This window comes from Eptesicus fuscus, chromosome 10, assembly GCF_027574615.1.
Source record: "Eptesicus fuscus isolate TK198812 chromosome 10, DD_ASM_mEF_20220401, whole genome shotgun sequence".
Lineage (NCBI taxonomy): Eukaryota > Metazoa > Chordata > Mammalia > Chiroptera > Vespertilionidae > Eptesicus > Eptesicus fuscus.
In genome coordinates, this window is record NC_072482.1 from 10,137,551 (window position 1) to 10,162,739 (window position 25,189).

Sequence of the window (25,189 nt, forward strand, 5' to 3'; positions counted from 1 at the left end):
CATTTAAAAAATGAGCCAGTTAGTCAAGCAGGCTAATGTGACATAAGTACCACATTAAATCTACCTGAGCTCATCAAGTTAGACATTTCCATCCAAGAAAATGTGATGAATGAGTTGGGCCACTAGGATTTATCCATGGTGTTCACTACAGCAAACAATTGGAATTTATCAATAGAAGGATGGATAAAGCATGGTGAGTTTACATCAATACTGGATAGCAATTAAGGTGTCATGTCACACTGGTTCATGCAGTATGACAAGAGTGATGCTCAAGTTCTGCTGACGGCCACTGTCAGTAGGCTCTGTTCCAGGGCATCCTATTGTGAGGATATTTTAAAATGACAGCATGCATGTGACCCACTTAGGGCTCTATATGCTCGTTTCCCTACTTTCACATGAAATTCCTAGTCCATGGCTTTACTTTTCCTGCACATATGCCGAGCCAAAAACAGGACTCAAGGACCCCTTGATTGAGAGCCTTGGCCTACTAACCAAGTCCACTAAATTTACAAGGTTTCCTTCCATTCAACATTTCAGACAGACTTTATCCGAGGTCTGGGGGAGCCAAGAGTTTTAATTCCTTACCTAAAAGGGATATGAAGCTAGTATTCTGGGTCATCCAAGCAGAGTACTAGTTACAAGGCCTTGGTATGATATGGGCTTGGAAGCTTTAAGGTTGTATCTAATATCTTGACCTCAATGTTTTAGGGCCCAGTTAACTCAGTACTTATGTTCTATATCCTGACTGGGGTGGAAGGAAAGGACACTGGAAGTGACCAAGAGAAGTTGAGTGGCATGTGTCTTCATCTTTTGCTATTCCCAACTACCAACCCTTAGTATTATTTCATTCTGACTCTGGAACCTGTCTCTACACTCCATGGTTGGCCATTGCCTTGAGCCTAGACCCAATTTCAGTGGCTACCTCAAGACATCTGCCCCTATGATTGGGCTTTATTTTGAACAGTTCCTGACTTGTCCCATAGTTGAACTAAGACTCCTCTAGTTCAGTAATAGGTTGGAGGTTCTCTGCTCTACTACAGAAAATTCATGGTATTAGATCTCCTTCACTCCCTAACTCAGCTTTCAATTGTTTAAGCCAACAAATGCATAGGCTTAAAGTCACTCTGCATCCTCACTTCGTGTTCAAATAACTTTATCAAGTTATTTGATGCCGGAAACCGATCATTGTCTAAGATATGGACAAGGAACCGGGAAGGCTGGTCAACCTTAATTGCTCTGAAAGGTTGGAGCTAATCACTCATTGTTTAGTTGAGACATTGGTAGCTAAAGCAGCCTCCACCTGTTAGTCTGATGTAAATTATTGCTGATTGGCTATTATTGGAATTTCCTGCCTAAAGGATATAAGTGTATCCCCTAACCTTAATAAAAGAAATAGTAAAGCCAGAGCAAGGAGTAGTCCTCCCCCTAGAGGTGGACTCCTGCCTGGCCCCCATTATTCCCAAATTAATACTTTTCTAGTCTCTTTCATTTGTGTTAGGCCTTCTCCAGAACCCGAACCCAGAACCACGCGGGACGTGAAAAGGGGCTCCCACAACTTAACCTCCATCATAAGTACCTAAACGTGAACATTGGCAACTAAATAGCTGCCAAAGGTAGGTGCAGGTAAGAAGTTCCATTAGAAAATAACTTCCATGGACCATGCTGGAGAAACTCATATGGTTATGCAAGGAATGCATGTCCCTGAAGGCTCATGATGAAATGAATGATGGAAATAGTTTCCGTTAAGTTCAGGTCTTGAATGTCTAGAAGACATGCAAGCTTAGGCAGCTAACCAGGATACATTACCCTGTGCTATCTAAACACTCAGGATTAACTAAAGTCAGGTGGAAATCCCAGTTAATCAGATTAGGTTCAACAGGAAATGTCTCTGCAATGGGAAAAGTGGGTTAGTCCCTGGAAGAACTATAGGATCTTGCTAACACAAGAATTTTCATTCTAAGAAAGGCAGAATACAATATAAGGGCAGAACCAGCTTAAACTGGCCTTGTCTGAACAAAAACTGATGAACAAAATGGATCCAGTGACATAGAAGCATGGAACAGACTGTAGAACCTCAGAGGGAAGGTGGGGATTAACCAAAGAACTTGTATGCATGTAAGCATAACCCATGGACACAGACAGTAATGTGGTGAAGGCCTGGAAGGCAGGGACAGGCTGGAAGAGGTCAATGGGAGACATCTGTAATACTTTCAACAATAAAGGTTTAAAAAACTGGCCTTGTCCTTTCTAAGAAGATACAAGTTGTTTTTCAGAGATAATAAAAAGGCTGCAAATCATGAATCAGACAGTCAGACATGCATCACTAGGCCAAAAATCCAATGTGGACTACCTACTACTCTCTACCCCGAATTAGAACATGCAACACATGAAAAGCCGTGGTCCCCAGCACTAAGATGTCATGTTACAATGCAACTCCACAGGATATGCATAGCTTTCCCCGCTTCTTCCTTTAAAACCCAAACTCTGACTCAGGGAAATAGGTTTGAGCCTTGCCTTCTCTCTCCTTGCAGTCGACTTAGCAGAAGCTTTTTCTCAAAAAGCCAGTGCTGCAATATTGGCTGCTAGGTGTGTTGGGCCATGAGCCCTGGCTTAGCAACAAAAGCATCAATTAAGGAGTATCTTCTTGAGTCAGCATTTAACATCTGAGCAAAGAATGCCTACAACCAGGCCCAACATGCCACTGGATACACGGACAGTGTGGGGGGATAGGGATATGACCAGAGTACTTACCACCTGAAAATATTCCCTAGAAAAGTCTGGCCTTCACCAGAGGGACAAGGAATGCACTAGTGAGGACACTGACATAGAAGCAGCCCGGGGGTGTGGAGGGTGTCCTCTTGGGTAGCAGTCTACTGCCTTATCCCAGGATCTGCAGGTTTTCCCTGCTCTGCTACAATAGTTCAAGTGGCTTTTATAGTCTTGAGATTCTGAAGATCACACTGGTCCACTCTAATGGCAAGTGTTCAACCTGATGAGCAGGAAGTGGTGATGCCATTACTGGGACACATGCATGCCAAATGGTGAAAATAAACCCTTCAGATATTAAGAGACCTGCCATATTTGACTTGGGGGTGGGGGAAAATCAGTGATTTGGCGGTATCCCCTCCAAGGCATTCACTCCCAGGTAAAGACTAGTTATTCTATTAGTTATCCCATAGCACCTTACACCTCCTAGCCCATGGTAGGCCCCTGTGGAGTTGAGGGACAGATCGTCACATGCTTGGGAATAATAGTTTGAGTAGGGCCTAGTGTGAGAGGGCTCCGTAGCAGGTCCAGAATTCAAAGTGTTTCCTGCAGTGTTGCCCCCATGACTCTGCGTGTAGTGGTGCCAAAGGTACACACAGTAAACACACCACATAGGGTTCAGTAACAACAGGCTCATCCCACAGCACAGACGTGCGCTGTTCATGAAAGCAGCTCCCGAAATGCTCCTGGCTCCAAGAGGGGCAGAGTGTCCAACTAAAGACAGCAAGTGACTGAGCTTGAGCTGCCATTTTCTTCCCAGAACTTTAGACTAAGTCTGAGCTCATAATATTCATTGCACAACAAAGGGTACAGAGGGTATAACTCACAGGGGCTCGGAGTCCCATGTCACATAGAACTCTCCAACTTGCATAGAAACTTTGAGGATTCCTTGAGTTTGGAGGAAGGTAGGGACTCAGGTCTGGCTCAAGATGGTCAGCTAGAGCCTTGAGAAGGTGCAGTCTCACTCGTGGCCCTGAAAGCAGAGGTCAGAGAAGTCCTCCCAGGGGGCCGAGACTCCAGCACTACGTCTGGTCATCTGCTTGGTGAGGAGGGAGTAGAGAAGGGTAAAGGCTACAGACTCCTGGGGAGTAACTAATGGTTTGGAAGAGACAGATTGCAAAGTGAGACAAGGAGACTGGGGAGAAAGAATGTGGATAAGTCTATGGCGGTGGCAATGCGCACAGATCTCATTCTTTCATACTTCCATAGCTCAGAACCTTAGCAAAGGCCACTAACCTTGTGCTTGACCCCTGGGGTCCCTCTGGAGCAGTGCATAGATGTTTGAAGATAGTGAACCAGTTAGCCAGGGTGGGCATTGGGAGCTGAAGCTCAACCACAAGTCTAATCAGTAGCGAACTTAGTAGGGTGTGCCCTTTCCAAGTGTGACCTGAAGGCTTGGCTTGCAGCTTCAAAGGTGAGATTGACGTTCAAAGGTAGACACACATCTGTGCACACCAACATTCAGATGCTGCATCAGCCAGTTCATGTGACCCTAGTCCAGCCCTTTCTCCACTTACCACGTTGTGGCTTGGGGTTTTCTACTGAATTAGAAGTAGTAGAAATACTAGATGGGGATTCCTCTCCCCCCCACCCCCCACCCCGGCTCCCATTCAGAGGCTGCCTGGTGCATCTCCTGAGAACCAAGAAAAGACTTCGTATACACTAATAAGGAAAAAGGAACCCCGCTTCTGCCCCTGGATACAGAACAAGATGTTAGGGGACCCTGCTGCCCTCCAAGCTAAAAAGCACATTCTCTGTTATCAAGTCAGGGCCCCAATGATAGTGGGGAAGGGCACGTAATAATAGAGCCACAGCTGTCAAACAATTACTCACCTCACTAACTATAGAGAAGTTTTCTTACAGACCCTGGGAAACTGGAGGCTGAAAACAAGGCTGTAAAAAGATAAGATGCCTCCATGTGCCCATTACTCAGAAAATACATTTTGAGAAGAGCCCAAACCCATTTGGGAGCTGTGCCTGGATCCTGACTCCCTCAGGGAGTTTTTCTCATGAAGGCTGACCATTCTCCTGTCCTAGGAACAGTCTGAGCTGTTGTAGCATCAGAGATTAGCCACCTTGTTATGGGACTTTGAGCTCCTGAAGGCAGGGCTGCAGACCCTCCCACTTTTCAGGTTACTCTTGCAGTTGCACATAGCTATCTTTTCCCTCATCCGTATATAATCAGCCAACTGGCAAGGGGGGCAAAGAGGGTTAAAGCAGAATTTCCAGGGTGCCCGACTGCTCTCCCCATACTGCCGGCATTATTAGAATAAAAGTTCATATATGATTCAACCCTGTATCTGCTTAATTTGGTTCAAGTAGCGAAAGGCAGTCTTGGACCCATTGTGTCTGGTTTCACCAAGATAAAACTGAATCCAATTCAAATGGTTTGAGGGAAGACTTTAATGAAAGAAAGCCTTAGTGGACGGAAGGAGTCAGGAATGAGGGATGAGGAGGCACCAGGGGCCAGCAATGGCAGGAAGCTACTGCAACTACAGGCAGAAAAGACAACAAGGGGGCACTGCTGGCCCTGGAGAGAGAGAGCTACGCCTATGGGAAGGGTCCCACCTGGCAGGAGCAGCGAGCCTGGAGGGACAGACCTGCTGTCTGAGATGTGGCTGTAAGACAGAGGGGGAGTCAGGAACCCAAACCGCTCATCTCCTAGCCATTGTCTTCCCAGTGGCCAGATCCACCTGGCCATCAGCTTTTTAAGGGAGATTAAGCGATATGGCCCATAGGTTGCTACCCTCTGGGGGCACAGAGCAGAGTGGCGGGTGCATTGGTGCTGAGCAAGGAAGAACAGCCAGCTCACTTGGAGACCAATGGGGAGGTGAGGCCATCGGAAGGCATTCGCCATATGGCACTTAGGGAGAGGACAGAGTACAAGGCTCTGCAGCCCGTCTTCACACAGGGCCCCATGGCAGGACCACACAGGCTGGAGTGAGCCAGTGCTGGAGCCCAGAGGACCTCCCAGTAGCCTGGGATTCATTGCAGGCTCATTTTGGGGCCGAGAGCGGCAATGTTTTGTTCATCCCCAAATCTGGTACTACTTCCATAGGCTAGCCTAGCAGAGGCGGAGAGCCTCTGGCAGCGGAATTCGCCAGCACCAGCCTTAAGTCGGTGGATATTTTTCGCACGTGGCTTCCAGGCTCAGTGCGGCTCCAACACACACACTCTTGCTCCTAAACAAGATTAATCTCATTTCCTTAGTCCTATTACCAGGGAGGTCAGCTATCTCCGTTTCCTAATGGAGTTAGATTAGGTGATAAATCAATCCTGATTAGAGACGCATTATCCTCCCGTGGGAGGAGGGGCCGGGGCTCAGCTTGGGCAGCAGTACAAGGGCAGGACTCAGGCCCTGGAGAGGGAGCTGGGCCTCCACCTGCGGGCGAACCAGGAGCTGATGCAGAGGCTGAGCAGGGGCCGCGCCTGGGCGGGGAGAAGGTCCTCTGTCCTGAGAACTGCTAGCCTTCTGGAAATGAAGATGAGCTCTGGCACACCCCCCTCGCCGAGGGCGCCCCCCGAGCCCAGGAGGAGTACTGGACCTGGCGGGCTCTGAACTAGTGCTCAAGACAGGCAGCACCTGCAAGTGTCTCAAGGAGAGCATCCAGACCAACAGCAGCACCCTGGCCCTCGGCAATCAGCATGCTGGGCCCAGTGCCCTGAGCTCTGCCTTAAGGCCAGACAACAATATCGAGAGCGTCTCCACCTCCACCAACGCCAAGGAGCAGGCCATGCAGGGATCCTGTGGCAGAAAGGACAACAAGGGGGCACTGCTGGCCCTGCAGAGCCAGGTGGCCCGCCTGGAAGAGGAGAACGAAGACTTCCTGGCAGCCCTGGAGGACGCCTTGTAGCAGTACAAACTGCAGAGCAACCAGCTGCGGGAGCAGCAGGAGGACATGGCAGAATTGCGGCTGCGGCTGGGGGGGCCCGGGACTCCTGCAGGGCCTGCCTCCAGGGTCCTTTGTGCCCTGGCCTCATACAGCTCCCCCTGGCGGGTGCCCATTCCCGCATACTGGGCATGGTGCCCCCCGCATGCCTTCCTGGAGATGAAGTTGGCCCAGAGAACTGGGGAGAGGTGCCCGATGGCAGGGAGGCTGGAGCCAAGCTGCTGGAAGAGGAAGAGGGCTGGACAGCGGCTCTTCAGCTGCATCAGGAGAGGAGGACCAGGAGGATGAGGAGGAGGGGGAGGAGCCCCCCGGAGGACCCTGTGCTGGATCCTGCACAGAAAGAGCAAACTGAGTGTGGAGGCCGACCCAGGGAGCCCTCTAGCAGGAAGGACCCAGAGCTTTGCCTCGAGGAGCTGGGTGCAGCAGTCCTGGAGCCCAGAGGTGAGCTTGGGGGGACAGTGGTCCAGGGGAGCAAGGCCCAGGCCCAGCAGAAGATCCGGGAACTGCCCATCAACATCCGCATAAAGGAGGAGCTCACTGGCGAGCTGGTCCGCACAGGGAAGGCAGCACAGGCCCTGAAGCGTCAGCACAGCCAGCGCATCCAGGAGCTGGAGCAGGAGGCCCAGCTGAGCAAAGGCCAGAGGCAGCTGCGGGAGCTGGAGGGCAGGGAGCCCCAGGACACGGAGAACAGTGAAGCTGCAGGAGTTCTGCAGGCAGGTGGCTGCAGCCCAGAGCCAGGTGCAGGTGCTGAGGGAGAAGGAGCAGGCGACAGCAGCTGGTGTTGCTGTCGGCCCAGAGCGAGAAGCAGCTGCGGGAGCTAGAGCAGAACCTGCAGCTCACGCGGCAGCAGCAGGGCCAGCTGCAGTGGCGGCTGCGCGAGTAGACCGAGCACAAGTAGCTCCTGGAGAGGGAGAGGAACAAGCCTCAGCACAGGGTCAAGGAGCTGGAGCTGAGGCAAGAGCAGCAGCAGCAGATCCTGCGCATCAAGGAGGAGATCGCAGTATTCCAGAGGCACAGCGGCTGCAGCGGCTCAGTGTTCACCCTGGAGCAGCAGCAGAAGATCCAGGAGCAGAAGTGGTCGGAGCAGGACATGGAGAAGGTCCAGCAGCAGTGGCGGGCGCCTGAGGAGCTGGGGGAGGGGATGCGCAAGAGGGCGGCCATCCTGGCCAAGAAGGAGCCCTTAGTGCAGGAGAAGACCGGGCTGGACAACAAGCGCCTGCGGCCCAGCCAGGCCCTGAGCGAGGACATCGTGCGCATGTCCCGCCGGCTGGAGCATCTGGAGAGGGAGCTGTCGAAGAGTGGGCAGCTGCGCCAGGGCAGTGCCCCGAGCCAGCAGCAGATCCTCTGGGAGATTGATGTCCTGCGCCAGGAGAAAGATTTGTTGCAGAAGCAGTGCCTGGAGATTGACGGCAAACTGTGGCAGGGCAGCCTGCTCTCACCCAAGGGGGAGCGTATGCTATTTCTTCTCAGCGAGGCCTTGGAGGCCCTGCACAAGGCCATCGGGTACAAGAACGAGGCCATCACCTCCCTGCAGTGGCTGCTGTGGGCCATGGCCTGGCTGCTGTCACAATGGGAGATGAACCCCTCATCCTGGTTTCCTCCAGAAGCGCCTCGCCCGGGACAGCGGCGATGCCCACACCGCGGGCTCAGGCCAGAACATGCAAAGGGAAACCACTCCTCCCTCTAGGGGCAGGGTGAAGGCAGGGCCAGGTGAGTCCTTTCCATAGGGACCTCTCTGCCAGTGCCTCCTGTTACCCAGCTGGCCCTCCCAGGTCTGTGTTCCAAGCACTCACTAAGCCCAGAGCTGAGAGCAGCCCCCTGGCTCCAGTTACACTCCCGCCATCTAGTCCTGGCAGCACTGATAAAGGAGCAGGGCAGCTGCTCTCTGGGCCTGGCAAAGGCAGACTGAGTGCCGCAAGGAGAGGTGAGGGTCATGTCTGCAGCAAAGGGTCTGGGCCCCAGGAGCCTGGATCCCTGGTCAGACGTTATTCTGTTTTTTTTTTTTTTTTTTTTTTTGGGGGGGGCAGGCGGGATTCTGAGGTGAGAGGATTTAAATCGGGGACTGAGCGCAGCAGGAAGCCTTCCTGAATTCTGACCCTTCCAGAAGCCAGGAGGGTCCTCGGGCCTGAAAGCCGCCCAGTAGTGAGACCAGCCCCTCGGCTCTCAGCAGGAAGCAAGCTCCATCCTGGGTCTGCAGCCTCCAGACCCACCTGGACATCTAGAGGCCAGCCTTCCCAGCCCTGTGAGCGCCGGCTGTGACAGACAGAGAGCCTGACTGAGACAGCGTCCCGGGAACGAGGCCACGGGAGCCTGCCTCACAATTCCACTTTTTAACTGACCATGCATTCAACATTAAGCTCAGACTTACTTGGTTCTAGCCATAGACGGAGTCTGGAGCCTTCAGATCTCAGGCAGCAACATGCAGGCATCTGCTCACTTCAGGCTGACAGCACTTTGCCCCCAGTGAGCCCCTCATGCATTTCCTTTCCGCTTTGGGGCTCCCCAGTTTTGTGGATGCAGGCAGGAGCTCACTAAACCTTAAAGAAGCCCATCCTGAAAGGAGTTACAGTAGAATTAGGTCCTTAGGGTGAGGGGAAGAAGGAATCTTGGAGCTAGCTGAAACAAAGAATGATTTGCAGGAAACAGGATGTTTTTTCTTGGAAGTGAAAGAACTTTGCAAAAAGGCCAGGGACCAATCAGAGAGTGGCACAGACAGACAAAGGGCACCTCTAGCAGAGAGGAGGGGAAGAGCAGAATGCTTTGGGCGAGGGAGGTGCAACCCCAGGGGCAACCCATTGGAATCTCCCTCTTGGATTCTCTGACACAACCTGGGGAAGAATTCTGTTCAATAGCACAAAAGCTGATGGCTTAGCCTTCAAGCAAGTAATTTCTGGCTTTGCTTTAAATAGATCTGGGAGGTCTCCCCAGAATTAAGCCCCTGACACTAACAGCAGGGCCACTGACACCTGTTTCTTTCCTACTTCCTTAGGTCACAGCCCAAATAAGTTTCCCATACACGCCTGTATTATCAAGCTGCTTTCACCGGAATCCAGGCTAACACAGGGTGCCTTTAGGATAGTGGGGAAGGGCATGTAGCAATACTAGTAGAGCCACAGTCGTTTAATAACTGTTCACCTTACTAACTGCAGGTAAGTTTTCTTACAGACCCTGGGAAACTGAAGGGTGAAACAAGGCTGTACAAAGACAAGATGCCTCCATGTGCCCATTGGAAAAGAAACACCTTTAGGGAACAGACCAAGGATAGGAAACACTTTGATTTGGTAGCTGTGCCCAGACCCTGACTCCCCTCTGAGAGTTTTGTTTCAGGAACGCTGACCATTCTCTGGTCCCAGGGTTGGTCAGACCTGTTGTAATATCATAGAAGATTAGCCACCTTGTTATGAGACTTTGAGGTCCTGAAGGCCAGAATGCAGACCCTGCCCTCTTTTCATGTTACACTTGCAGCTTGCAGCTGCCAAGTAGCTATCTTCTCCCTCATGGGTATATAATCAGCCAATGGGCAAGGGGGCTTAGAGCAGAATTCCAGGGTGACTGACTGCTCTCCCCATAATGCTGGCATTATCAGAATAAACGCTCATATGTGTTTCAACCCTGCCTCTGCTGAATTTGGCTCAAATAGTGACAGGCAGCCTCGGACACATGGTGTCCGGTTTCATTTATACCTCGCCAGGTGCGGCATGAGCCCCTTGCTCAGCACGAGCCAGTTGAATACGGTTTACAACCAAGGGAACTATGGAGTTAAAATTAGAACTTTCTCAATCAATCTAAGTGTTTGGTTCAGGCAAGAAAGTCACTTGACCTTCACTTCAAGTTCATTTCCATCAGTGGTTACCTACTACTGCTCAGGCACCGTGGTAGAGCAATAGAGGAATTCTAGGAGAATGTGCCCAAGTTGAAAGCTGCTCAAGGCTCAGGACATACAAGCTAGAGTCCATTCCAGCACTGCCCCCTCCACACGGGGCACTGTGTCGCCCAACCCTCTTTAGCTTCTCCCATGCTCTTTGCTACTTGGTTATTGGACACGGAATAGCTTCCCCACATTTTGTCTTGTAGACCTGATACCCTCTCTTCAAAGGCCATTTAGGAAGCCTTTCCATGCATCTCACAACTGTGAGAGTGAACCACGGATCTTTTCTGTCAAAGAAAGGAGCTCACCACCATCTTAGGTCCTGCCATTTTGATATGACCTTCAGATCCCTCAGGGGGCCACCATCTTATGTTCTGTGATCTTGGTATGACCTCAGGCTCTCAGGGGGGCTGCCATCTTAGGTTCTGCCTTACCTTCCCCTTCCTCTGAATTAGCCAAGCACACAATGGGAATTCGAGCTCTGGACCCTGGCCAATCAGGTCAGAGTTCAGAGTGAGGGGCAGGGCAGACCCTGCGTCAGGAAGTAAAACCCGAATGGACTTCCTGTTTGGTGTGCTTTTGCCCATGATTTTCAGCTGGCAGGAGCACCTTTCTGCATAGAACTCCGTCTGCCTTGTTGATCCAGTTCCAGTGTGTCTCATTCCTGCCACATTGTTGAGAGAATTTCTAACACAACTTGGGTGTGAGATGCATGGGAAGGAAGGATTCTAATCCCTTTTCAGGAAATAAACATTTGATAAATGCATACTCCAAACTTCAGAGGTGTGTTTTGAAGCAGATGGTGGAGGTGCAAGAAAAGATGAGCCAAGCTGGTCTACTTAGGCACTTCAAGGAGGAAGGCTCAGGAGAACAATATCGTATACATGTCAAGCAAGTTCACCTTGACATGACCTGATCTTTCCCTTTTGTAGTTCTTGTTATAGTAATAGTGATAAGAATAATATAGAATAAGTATCAAAGTGTGGAATTACAGGGTGATATTAAAGTATGATGTTAAAAAGTATTGAATGTAATATAAACAGGTTGATTAAACACCCCTGAGTGGCCTGTATGTAGAAAATAGATAAAGTGATCTGCTCCCCATATGTAAAACTAGATATGCAAGGCTCCTGGGACCTGCTGATAAGACACACTGAAGACGCCCATCTAGGCACATAAAAAGAGGAAGCACCAGAGGAAGATCAGAGAGGCCTGCTCTGCTCCTCTACAGACGGTCACTCTCCACCCCCCTTCCTGCAATCTGCCCAAGCTCTGCCGTGGACTGTGAGTCCAAACAGTGAGCCGGAAACTGAGGCCTCAAGCAAGACACCGAGCTGCAGCTGCAACGTCCAACGTCCAGTGTGTGTGTCTGTCGGCACGGATCCCCGGGTGGCCTGCCGAGGTCTGGAAACCACCAGGACTCTGGTAAATAAACCGTGAGTGATTCGTGCATTGCATGTCTGTCTCCTGTGTAACTTATGCTCGGTCAATATTAAGTAAGTACCTTGGGTAGTACGTGTCAGTATCTGTTTAGAGACTGGCTGAGGCACCCTTGGTCACCTGTGCTTACGTCCCTAAAGGAGAAATTGGGACAGTTCTGTGCAGAGAATTGCTTGCAAGCATGAGTAGGTGTTTAGATCCTGAAGTTACCCAACTCCTATGTAATGAACACCTGTGGCAATGTTCATTTCTACCTCTGAAAGTAAACTTATGTAAAGGCACAGCTTCAATAACAAGATTCAGAGCATTGTAAACGTAAACCAAATCTGTTAGATTCCTAAGCAATGGTCTTGAAGCCAGAGGCTGTGAGGACCCATTAGACATGCATGAGTACCTCTTTTGGTAGAATACCCTTGTCCTCAGGGTGATATAATAATGAAGTTTCTAGAAGGGTTCTCAGGGCGGTAAAATTCTTGGGGTTTCAAACACTAAGAAAACCTGCTAACAACTAAGTCCATGGTATAGTAACCCTCTTATTCACAGGGATCATGTTCAAGACCCCACAATGGATGCCTGAAACCTTTCTGAACCCTTTATATATGTTTCCTGTACATAAATGTGGTAAGAGTTTAATTTATGTCAGGCGCAGTAAGAGATCAACATAATGTACTGTAATAAGAGGTATGTGAATGTGGCATGATAAGGGGCTAATCTAGACAGCTACTAAGTAACTAGTGGACAGGTGGCCCGCATGCTGTGGGCGGCAGGCTGCACAAAGGGGAGGAGTCACACCCCAGGCAGGTGGAGCAGTTCAGGGCCAACTACTCAGAATGGCATGCAACTCAAAACTCTTCTCCACTTAGTAACTTCAGACTGGTTGGTCTCAAGTCACTGGAACTGGAGAGGGAAACTATGGATAAGGAGAGACTATTGCACGTACAATTTGAGGAAGCTCTTAGGAAAGACGTCCATCCAGATACAACTAGTTTCATGGAATCTGGTTCTCAGAAAGCTCATACATTCTGAATGTTACTGTAATGTGACCACATTATCTCCCGACAGTCACCTTTCTAACCTTGGAATTTCACAGGGTTTAATTCGTGAATCTGAACAGATGAAGACTCACCAAAATGGTCAGAGAGAGGAAGACCAAAAATGCTGGGCAGCATTAGTCAAGACTCAAGTTAGCAGGAGTAGGAGCCTGGCTCACTTCCTTGACCAAACAACTCCTCAGCAGCCCAGCCTGGCAAAGTAGGTACAGAGAAAGCCCCCTGGTTTCCCTGAAAAGACAGGTCTGGGCCTCAATGGGACATCGGTGACAAATAAAAAGTTTTTCAAGCAATAAAGTACAAAGGGAGGCTCTTTATTGTAATAAAGATTTCTGTTCAAATTTTTTTTAAAAAAAGCATTTCTAACAAAATGATGTTCTATTTATAAGTTTCTCGCTAGTACATTCCTACATTTTCAAGTAGAATATTTTTAACCCATTTCCCACCGCACAGTCAGTGCCTCTGCAGGGGGGCCTCAGAGGCCCTGGATTGTTAATACACATTGACGCATTTATCCTAGTCTCTCAAACACATTCTGCTATTGATCTGTTCGGCCCTTGGTTTCTGTGGGATTCACTCACAGCTTTGCCTTGCCTTTGCCACTAGTGCCCGATACCATTCTTTAGCGAGGGCATTGCTTCGACTAGGACAATTTAGGTTGTCCTTGTAATCCCCTCTCTGCTTGTCCAAAGTGGAAGGTGGTACCTAGTTACTCATGTAGTTGAAGCTGGACAATTCTAACAATGACCAATGCCAAGCATCACAATTCTTTGAGTTTAGCAATTGTGATGAAGACACTGTTTCCTCTCCCCACTGTGCTGTCAGGCTCTACCAACAACCCTTTGAAAAGTGAGCTGAGTCTCCAGCAACTGTCTCCCACTGCTTTGATAAGTCAGGGCAGATTCTACTCACATGTTGCCCCTCAAGGAGGGGCATTGGCTGGCACTGGTCCCAAAGTACCAGGAGGGTACCTGTCACCTGTAATGCTGACAATCTGCCCACTTAAGCAGTTACCCCAGCAGGTGGGTTTGTCATACTTCTGCCATTTGTCATGAATTTTTTCAGCTGAGTATAACATACAACACAGAACAGGAATTCCCATCTCCCGTTTGAGAGCTATTTCTATCCTGCCAAACTAGACATGTTACACTTTGACATATTCTAAGGTAATTCTCAGAAGTAATCACAAAACTCTTGTGTCCAATCTTATGTCTAATGCCTGATGGATGAGGATAAGTAGATCTCACTCTAAGTGTGTGCACAAGAGGTCCTTAAGCAACAGTGATGCTCATGAGACCGAAGTCTGGAGTTGAGCTCTCTCCATGGGAAGTAGTGAGAAAAGCTAAGCCACTCCATAAGGATGTTGTAATTGCTTGAGAAAGAGTCTCTCCATTCAAGTTTTTATAGCATTACCTGGGTCAGGAAGCCAACCTAGGTGTCTATCACCATGGGAGCATAAGTAGGAAGACATGCAAAAACCAACCAAATAAGGCCTGTTAACACGTTTCTACTTTTTAACTGACCATGCATTCAACATTACAAATTTCACATGAGAATATAAAAGTATTAGCTGATGGTGAAAAAAATGGAGGTAAAGTAAATATGTAGAGGCCTGGCATGAACCAAGTGTGCTGTGAACTAAGGGCCAGAACCACTATCTACTGACCAAGAAGACATCTTCTTTGGATGAGGGGAATTAAGTCAATGAAATCCATAAGAGAGAAGTTAAAGGCCCAGGAGACCTGTGTCATGAGGAGCATAAGTCAAAGTTCCCAGCCTCTGCTCCAGTTAGACTCCAAGCATGAGCACCCAACTTACTGTCTATCCAATATGCTAGCAACAGAGTAGGCATCTGAGATCACTCTAGCAACACAAGACAGCCATACTTGTGAAGATTCAGAAGCTTAAGTTCTCTTTTCTACAAAAAGCAAGACAGGATAGAGCCTGGAAACCCACTGGTTGGAGATTAGAAATAGTACTGACTACATGACAAAGCACAAGAAGGGTAGAGCCTTGTTGCTAGAAGTGCAGGCATGTTGAGAGCTTTGAGAACCAGTCTCTACAGTTCCCCTCACAGATCCAATTCCCCCATCCCACTAATGTGCAATGCTGTCCTAGAACAAGGCTGGGAGGGACCCTCAGATCAAGTTGACATTAGGCTTCTCTACCCTTCCTTTCTGCTTGAGAGCAATGCTTGGGTGTCTTCCTAGCCTGCTAAGGTAGACCTCTTCAGGAGGTGGTTCTGTTGGGCTAGTTACTTCTCTTGAAGACCCTGGACCCTTTTATCCATCTCCAATTCCCTACCCAGGAAGTAAAATTCAATTAGGGGATTCCCTAAAACTGGGTCCCCTAGAGTGCACTCTAAAGCATACCTCACAGTGAGCCTCCAGCAATTTGTCAATTATCCCTTAATTTTTCCTACTGGTTGACTGCTGGTTCAGCTGTGGCTTTTGCCCCTGGCAGGCTGATTCTGTATCCAATTTTCAGGGTAGAAGTTTGTCCTGTGAACAAGTTGTTGATATAAGTTGTGGATTCAATTATCACTCCTGTCCCTATAGGAAGAAGGCTGACTTCCAAGGTCCTTACATGGTGTGGCAGAAAGTTGAAGTCCAGTTAGGATAATTTAGAATGAAAGCATCTCAATTCAGTCAAGGAAAGGCTGACAGTCCAATAAGTCATTGAAACATCCTATATAATAAAAGTGTAGTATGCAAATGGTCCCCTCAACTGGAAGTTCACCCAAAGTTCAACCAGGGGGTGGAGCAGTCCAGGGGGATGGAGGAAGGTCCTGGCTGCTACCAGCAATGGTGGCAGGCTACCAGGGGAATGGAGAGAATACCTGACTGGCAGCTGGCAGCTGCTAGGGATCCTATCAGTGCACAGATTTTGTGCACTTGGCCTCTAGTTCTATAATAATTTAGAACAAGTTAGCTGTCCTTTTTTAAAGGGATGAAAGCCTTAGTTGTCAAATGCTCAATCTTGTTTTTAAGGCCAGAATCCTTTTTAAGAGAAATTCTAGAAGCTCCAAGAAAATTATTGCCAGACTAGATATTGAACTATTTATGAGGTAGGCCAACTCATGACCAAAAATCTGCAGCCTCCCTAATACAAAGGCTTTCTCTCCAAACGTTGGGGGAAATTTTTTTGACATTAAAATTAAGATAAATTAGTTTGTCCTGAGATTATAAACATGGACTAACAGATTGCAGCATTTCAAACTTCCTGGATGCTCATCTTGAGATAAGTTAAGATCAGGAACCACTTGTTCAATGGTGTTTTCCTCCTGATAATTATGGTTTTCCTTAAAAGGAACAAAATTAAGATAATGATTGTCAGGATAAAGTGTACATGAAATCGTGTAAATGTGGGCAAAGTTAACTCCTAGGAGTTTATCTAGTGGTTAAGTCTTGATCTGGGGAAAGTAGTTGAAACAAGAAAACATATTCCCTTGCCCCTGCAGAGCTGCCACAAAGCAAGGCCCTTCTGGGGAAACTCAGGAGGAGACAGACGAAGAACAGAGTCTTAAACAGGAGCTCCAGGGTCAGAGTTTGCCTCCCCACTTAAGACAGGAATCATTCTCCTGGTTTGAGTTAAAGACTAGGGAAGGCAGTTTTCCGAAAGCCACAGGCTGTCTATATCTCAGCAGTGGGTCAGCAAGACAACTCCACAGCCATGGGGGAACCTGTATTCATCTAGAATACAAACCAGCCTTTTTCTGGGAAAGCTCGAAAGAAATATGATGCCACAACTTCAGCCAAAAGAGACTCATTTTATCCAAGACCAAGCCAGAGATATCGTGAAAAGTCTCAACTTCCTAGGAGGCTGACCAGTTGCATTTTCAAGAGTCCAGTCACAAAGACAACGTCCCATCCGGATAACATGCTCAGCGGCAGGCAGCAGGGGTAGACCTGGGAGAAGTCCCAGCAAATCTGTGCATACAGGAGACTGCAGGGTCTCCAGGCCTGTAGCCCTGAAGGAGAACATAAGTACTTTCCATGACACAAATACCATGAAACTAATTGTATCCAGAAGTGTGGGTGAACCCCTGGGCCATGTTGGTCTTGGGTCGCTACACACCAGCCCCCAGTCCACCACAGCACAATTTTTAAATTAGGCAGAGATGATCTCAGGTACAGGTCTCTGTGGGTCACAGCTTCTCTGCAGGCAACAGTTACCCGGGCAGATATCGAGAGATAAACTCAGAGTGGAAAAAGCAAGAGAGATCGGCTGTGGCTTTGAGGGCAGACAGGTTAGCCAGGGAGGCAGAGAGAGCCAGGAGCCAGGAAGAATGTTGTAAAACCTGAAGGATAATTAGAAGGTTGTGCGGAGAAAGCTCAGTGGTGTGGCTTTGGGGAGTGGTTCACTGTGAGAATACCCTGGCCATACTGGTTTCCTTTCATGTCAATTCTGTTTCTTGCCCTGGACTCTGATGCTCTGTTATAGTCAGAAGTTTAACCTTTTGCACTCGGATGTCGAGTGTGACTCGACACGGTTAGCATTGGTAGCAGCTCGTATGTCGAGCCACACTCGACACGTAGTTTCACCGCGGGGGGAAGGGGGATTTTTGTCTATTTTTCCAGTATCTTTTCTTGTTTTCATTAGCATGAAAGGACAAGTAAAATGTAAATTCCGTCTCAACTGATGCCACCACCTAAGCTTATCTTTTGCATAGGCAGCAATCTTGAGTAGGAGGGTCCTTGCATCATGCCTTTTTGAGCGTGCATCATCTTCCCTAGGTAAAGAACCTTCCTCATCTTTTTGTCTCCTAGGTTTGTTTAGGTTTCTATCAGCATATCACAGATGTTGTCATGACACAGGGTTTAGTTGGATGATTGGTTTGCCCCCTAGCAGTCGCACGTTCTGAGTGAATTTCCCCTCCTCGGGATGGATAAGTTTTCCAAAGACATAGAAAGCAGCCATGATGAATTTTACTTCGAAAACGAAGAAAAAAGTGAAAAATGTAATAGTGACGAAAGTGAGTTCTCTGAGGATGCGAGTGGAGATGATGAACAAATCGCTGGTCCTAGTGGAACTACAGAAAGGAAAAGGTCCCTTGCTTTGCCCAAAGATCTGGCTGAAAGTACTGACAGTGACATTGAATTCATAAAGGCAAAACGAAGACGCACAATTGTTGATTCGAGTGAGTGTGATGGAGATATAGATGATATCATTGAGAAATCGGGTATAAGACCCAGTGAAAGTTACGTTTCTAGGGGAAAACATGAAAAAGAAAAGTGGACATCTACATCTGTGAATGACAAAGATCCTAGCAGAATCCCTTTCTCCACTGGTCAGTTACATGTTGGACCTCAAGTTCCTTCTGGATGTGCCACACCAATAGACTTTTTTTCAGTTGTTTTTTACTGAGACGTTGATAAAAAATATAATGGATGAGACAAATGAGTATGCTAGGCATAAAATTAACCAGAAAGAACTATCCCAGTGATCCACTTGGAATAATTGGAAAGATGTGACGATAGAGGAAATGAAGGCTTTTCTTGGTGTAATACTAAATATGGGTGTATTGAATCACCCCAACTTGCAGAGTTATTGGTCCATGGATTTTGAGTCGCATATACCATTTTTTCTATCTGTATTCAAAAGAGAAAGGTTCTTGCAAATATTTTGGATGTTACACTTGAAAAACGACCAAAAGTCAAGTAAAGACTTGAGAACAAGAACCGAGAAGGTAAACTGCTTCTTTTCACACCTTGAAATTTAGGGAGAGATTCTGTCCTGGAAGAGAGATTGCTGTTGATGAGGCTGTTGTTGGTTTCAAGGGAAAGATACACTTCATCACATATAATCCTAAAAAGCCAACAAAATGGGGTATTCGTTTATATGTCCTCTCAGATTCAAAATGTGGTTATGTACATTCATTTGTCCCTTATTATGGAGGAATAACATCTGAAACGTTGGTGAGACCTGATCTCCCTTTTACTAGCAGAATAGTTTTAGAGCTTCATGAAAGATTGAAGAACTCAGTACCTGGTTCTCAAGGTTATCATTTCTTCACTGACAGGTATTACACTAGTGTCACTCTTGCAAAGGAATTGTTCAAGGAAAACACACACTTGACAGAGACAATAATGCCCAATAGGAAAGATAATCCACCTGTTATCTTAATAAAAAAATATCCAAAGCTAATGAAAGGAGAGATAGTGGCTTTCAGGGATGAAAATGTAATGCTTCTTGCATGGAAAGACAAGAGGATAGTCACAATGCTCAGGACATGGGACACTTCAGAGACTGAGTCTGTGGAAAGGAGAGTGCGTGGTGGTAGGAAGGAAATAGTTCTCAAACCCAAGGTCGTGACCAACTATACAAAGTTTATGGGGGGTGTTGATATGGCTGATCACTACACAGGCACATACTGTTTTTTGTTTTTTTTTATGAGGAAGACTCTAAAACGGTGGCGTAAATTGTTTTTCTAGGGGCTTGAGGTCAGTGTTGTAAATTCCTACATATTGTACAAAGAATGCCAAAAAAGAAAAAAATGAAAAACCGATAACGCATGTGAAATTAGGAAAACTAGTTCATGATCTTGTTGGAGAATTCAGAGATGGTACACTAATTTCCAGGGGTAGATTATTATCCACTAACTTAGAGCAACGTTTAGATGGAAAGCTCCATATAATCACACCTCACCCTAACAAAACACACAAAGATTGTGTTGTTTGTTCTAACAGAAAAATCAAAGGAGGAAGAAGAGAGACAATTTATATTTGCGAAACATGTGAATGTAAACCAGATCTTCATGTGGGTGAAATGTTTAAAAAATTATCACACCATGAAAAATTATAGAGATTAAAATTACTCTTTTAATGTATCAATAATTTGAAATATAAAAAAAATCCAAATAAATAAGTTTGTATGAAAAGAAACTCCAGGTTTTTATTCTACTGCCATGCTTTGTAAAGTCTGGGGTATTTAAAAAATTAAATCCCGAGTAGAATAAAGGAATCGAGAAAAAAGCAAGCGAGTGCAAAGGGTTAATAACATGCGACTTTTAAGGACAAAAAACATGGAAAACCAAGACAAGCAATTGGATTTCCCAGCCCATTCTCGGCAAATGGGAGCCAACTAAGGGCAGACAATCACTTAGCTCCTACCTGACCACCAGCGGAGTAGGCTGGGACCCCTTCAGGACTAGAATGCCCCGTGAACTTCATGGGAACTTCAGACTTGTGACTTGGAGCAGAGCCTAATGTCCCAAGTCAAGGTGGTTCTGACCCAGTTCCTGGGCTCTTTTGGACTGAGGCACATGCTGGACTTGGGTTTAAGTCGTGTGCCCACACCTCAGCTCTCTTTTCCCTTCCCCCAGGGACTTGATGAGTGCTCAAGCTGAACATCTGTGACTTCTTGGATAGCTTCAGTCCTTAATTGGATAAGTTACAGATGGGTGTTTTCCTCTTGGCAACACCAAATTAAGATAATGATTGTCAGGTTAAAATGTACATGAAATAGTGAAAACGTGGGGAAAGCCAGCTACTAGGAGTGATTAGGTCTTGGCCTCTGGGAAGTAGTTAAAATAGGCAAACATCTTGCCTTGACCCTACAGAGCTGCCACAAAGCAAGGTCATTCTTGGGGATCTGAGAGGAGAAGGAACCAAGAACAGAGTCTGAAACAAGAGCTCCAGGGTTTCCTGAAGAACTTCTTGAAGGCAGAAGAGGTGATTTCCTACCCTAGCCCCACAAATGGTTCTCCATGCAAATCCCCATCTATGGCAAGTCACCTCAAGCATTTGACAAAAATGACCTGACAAGGACATATACCTTAATAAAAAAATAAATTAACAAATGACCCGACATGCGATGAGCTGGTCCAAATGTACCCCAGGCCTAGGATGGGAGCCTGATGGGCTGCAAAGTAGGAGTCAGTGGTCACAGACTAGGCCATCTCTGTAGGCGCCCCTGCGTTGTAACAAGGGGTTAGGCTGAGGCGTGGGAACCCTGATACCTAGAGCTACCCCCAGAGGGCCTTCCTGCCTAGAAGGGAGCTCCCCCTTATTCCTTAAGGAGTGGCTTCTGTTCTTCCTGCCAGCAAGCCTCTACTTAGGGCCCAGCTACATGAACCCCCTTCTCCACTACATCTCATCCATCTCTCATTTAAGTCTCAGTTACCCAAAGGCTATGCCACTTAGTGATGAAGAGGGGACAGCAGGAAGCAGTCTGAAGAGGGAGAAGCTGCCCAGGTAAGGCTTGAGGGTAGTGGACATTCGGAGGAGGGAGCTGTGCAGGAGTAGGAACTTCTCTCCAACACCAGACCAGGTGAGCTCAGCAGGAAAGCATGTTCACAGCTGTCAATCAGTTCCTGGTTACAGCGCTGCAGTAAGCCAAGCTATGACCACCACAGAGGCCTCATAGCTCAGTGGCCTTCAGTTTATCCATTTTACCAGGTTAAACACTCACAGCTTCAGCAACTCCCTGGAGACACGAGAAGTGGCAGGATTCAGGCTGAAGCTATTATCGGGCCCTAAAGCCTGTGAGTAACCTTTAGGGTCCATGGTCCACATTTCTCTGCCACTGAAGGCCTATTATTAGGGAGAGCTGGGAGCCAACCTTTGTCACAGCAGCTTCCTTGTAGAAGTCTACAGTACAGATTCTGCCTCATTACGGCCCCGTCCTCCTCCCCACTTAGGCCTTGTTCTCAGGTGTGAGTCAAGAATAGGGCAGGCCCTGACTGGATTGGTTCACTGAATAGGGCGTCAGCCTACAGACTGAAGGGTCCCGGCTTCCATTCTGATCAGGGGCATGTACCTTGGTTTCGGACACATCCCAGCGTGGGTTGTGAAGGAGGCACCTGATGAATGTTTCTAACTCTTTGTCCCTCTCCCTTCCTCTGTAAAAAAAGATAAATTTTTTAAAAATGAATAGGGCAGGCAGCTTCCAGCAAGCCACAGGCTGGCTGCATCTCAGGAGCGGGTCAGCAAGACAGCTCTGCAGTCATGGGGAACCTGTACTGATCTAGCATACAAACTAGAGTGTTCTGGGAAAGCTCCAGAGAAATAGGATGCCAAGAAGAGACAACTCCTTTTATCCAAGACCAAGGGGAGACATTGTGAAAGTCTCGACTTCCTAGCAGGCTGACCAGCTGCAGTTTCAAAAGTCCAGTCACAAAGACAACGTCCCATCCTGACAGTGTGCTCAGCGGAAAGCAGCAGGGGGGCCGGGGGGGCGGGGAGGGCGGGGAGACCTGGGAGAAGCCCCAGCAATCTGTGCATAGAGGAGACTGCAGGGTCTCCATGTCTGTAGCCCTGAAGGAGAACTTAAGTACTTTCCATGACACAAACACCATGAAATTGCACCAGGAAGTGTGGGTGAAACCCTAGGCAAGCATGTCAAACTCTCGGCCCATGGTCCCCATGCAGCCCATAAGGAATATTTTTGCGGACCAGCTAATATAACGGTATGAGCAGTTATATATAATTATTTACAATTATTGAAAGGAAACAAGTCTGTCAGATCCAGAATCACTGACATTCACCTTTTGTGACTGGACTCTTGAAAATGCAGCTGACCCAGGGTCAGTTTTGGAAGTAATCACTGAACAATTACTGTGAAAATTTCCCCCGAAGTAGGAAAGATGGTAGCGGAGAAGAGATGCCAAGTGCCAGGCAGAAAGCAATAGTTTTATTGTTGCGCTTGTTTTTTATACTATACTTTAAAATTAACCTACGTTTCTATGAAAATCGAAGCTTTATTTCTTTGCAGCCCACATACACTTAAACCTTTTGTTTATTTGGCCAGTGTTAGCCTTTCAGTTTGACATGCTTGCGCTGGGCCATGCTGGTCCTGAGTCTCTCCACACCAGCCCCCAGACCACCACAGCACAATTTTTAGATTAGGCAGAGATGATCCCAGCAGCAGGTCTGTGGCCCACAGCTTCTCTGCAGGCAACCAGTTCCCCGGGGAGATACCCAGAGAGAGACTCAGTGGAAAAAAGCAAGAGAGACTGGCCGTGGCTTTGAGAGCAGAAGGGTTGGCCAGGGAGGCAGAGAGCCAGGAGCCAAGAAGAATGCTGTAAGAACTGAAGGGAAATTAAGAGGAGGTTGTGCTGAAAAAGCTCAGTGGTGTGAGCTGGTCCAAATCTACCCCAGGCCCAGAAAGGGAGTCTGATGGGCTGGGAAGTAGGAGTCAGTGGTCAGAGACTAGGCCATGCCTGTAGGTGTCCCTGGGCTGTAACAAGGGGTTAGGATGAGGGGTGGGAGCCCCATACCTAGAGCTGCCCTCCAGAGGGCCTTCCTGCCCAGGGCACTAGAAGGGAACTCCCCCTTATTCCTTAAGGAGTAGATTCTATTCTTCCTGACAGCAAGCCTCCACTTAGGGCCCAGCTACATGGAATCCCCCCATTCCCATCTCTCTCATCCAAGTCTCAGTTACCCAAAGGCTATGCCACTTAGTGATGAAGAGGGGACAGCAGGAAGCAGTCGGAAGAGGGAGAAGCTGCCCAGGTAAGGCTTGAGGGTAGCAGACATTCATGGGAGGAAGCTGTGCAGATAGGCACTTGTCTTCAACACCAGACCAGGTGAGCTCAGCGGGGAAGCATGGTCACAGCTGTCAATCAGTAGTTCCTGGTTCCAGGGTGGGCAGTAAGCCAAGCTTCCTGTGACCTCATATGGAGGCCTCATAGCTCAGTGGCCTTCTGTTTATCCATTTTACCAGGTTAAACACTCACAGCTTCAGCAACTCCCTGGAGACACGGAAAGTGGCAGGATTCAGGCTGAAGCTATTATCAGGCCCTAAAGCCTGTGACTAACCTTTAGGGTCCATGGTCCACATTTCTCTGCCACTGAAGGCCTATTATTAGGGAGAGCTGGGAGCCAACCTTTGTCACAAGCAGCTTCCTTGTAGGAAGTCTACAGATTCTGCCTCATTACGGCCCCATCCTCCTCCCCACTTAGACAGGTCTTGTTCTCAGGTGTGAGTCAAGAATAGGGCAGGCAGCTTCCAGCAAGCCACAGGCTGGCTGCATCTCAGGAGCGGGTAAGACAGCTCTGCAGTCATGGGGAACCTGTGCTGATCAGGCATACAAACCAGAGTTTTCTGGGAAAGCTCCAGAGAAATAGGATGCCAAGAAGAGAACTTTTATCCAAGACCAAGGGGAGACATTGTGAAAGTCTCAACTTCCTAGGAGGCGAAGAAGGTAAAAGCATACAGAAAGGAGACCTGGAGATATGAAAACATGCTCAAAGTCACTAATCATCCGAGGATGCAAATCAAAATAATGAGGTACCATCTCACACCTGTCAGAATGGCCATCAACAAAGGACAAGTGCTGGGGAGGATGCTGAGAAAAAGGAACCCTCCTTCACTGTTGGTGGAAATGCAGACTGGTGCAGCCACTGTGGAGAACAGTATGAAGTTTCCTCAAAAAGTTAAAAATGGAACTCCCCTTTAACCCAGTGATCCCACTTCTAGGACTATATCCCAAGCAACCAGAAACATCAGAAAGGACATATGCACCCCTATGTTCATAGCAGCACAATTTACAATAGCTAAGTTTTGGAAACAGCCTAAGTGCCATCAGCAGATGAGTGGTACATCTACACAAGGGATTATTATGCTGCTGTAATAGAAGGAATTTTTACCATTTGCAACAGCATGGATAGATCTGGAGAGCATTATGCTAAGTGAAATAAGCCAGTCACACAAAGATATGTATCACATGATCTCCCTCTTATGTGGGATACAATAAACTGATGAACAAAATACATTCAGAGACTAAGAAATACTGAAAAGACCGTGGAATCTTAGAAGGCAGGGGGGAAAGGGTAAGAGACCAAAGGACTCCTATGCAGGCATATTAGCATAAGCAATGAACATTGACAGTGGGTGGTGGGGGTTGTCCTGGGGGACAGGAGTGGGGTGTCAATCAGGGAAAAGGGAGACATATATAATACTTTCCACAATTAAAAAAAAGAGACTGGCTGTGGCTTTGAGGGCAGAAGGGTTGGCCAGGGAGGCAGAGAGCCACAATCCAGGAAAAGTGCTGTAAGAACTGAAGGGAAATTAGGAGAAGGTTGTGCGGAGAAAGCTCAGTGGTGTGGCTTTGGGGAGTGGTTCACTGTGAGAACGCCCTGGCCATACTGGTTTCCTTTCATGTCAACTATTTCTTGCCCTGGACTCTGATGCTTTGTTGTGTTCAAAAATTTAATAACATGCAACTTTAAGGA

At 47.7% G+C, this 25,189-nt stretch overlaps 1 pseudogene; it reads left to right on the forward strand.

Annotated features, from left to right (window-relative positions):
- The first annotated feature begins 231 nt into the window (after positions 1–231).
- Positions 232–8,343, forward strand: LOC103295553 (kinesin-like protein KIF7; annotated as a pseudogene).
- The last annotated feature ends 16,846 nt before the right edge of the window (positions 8,344–25,189 follow it).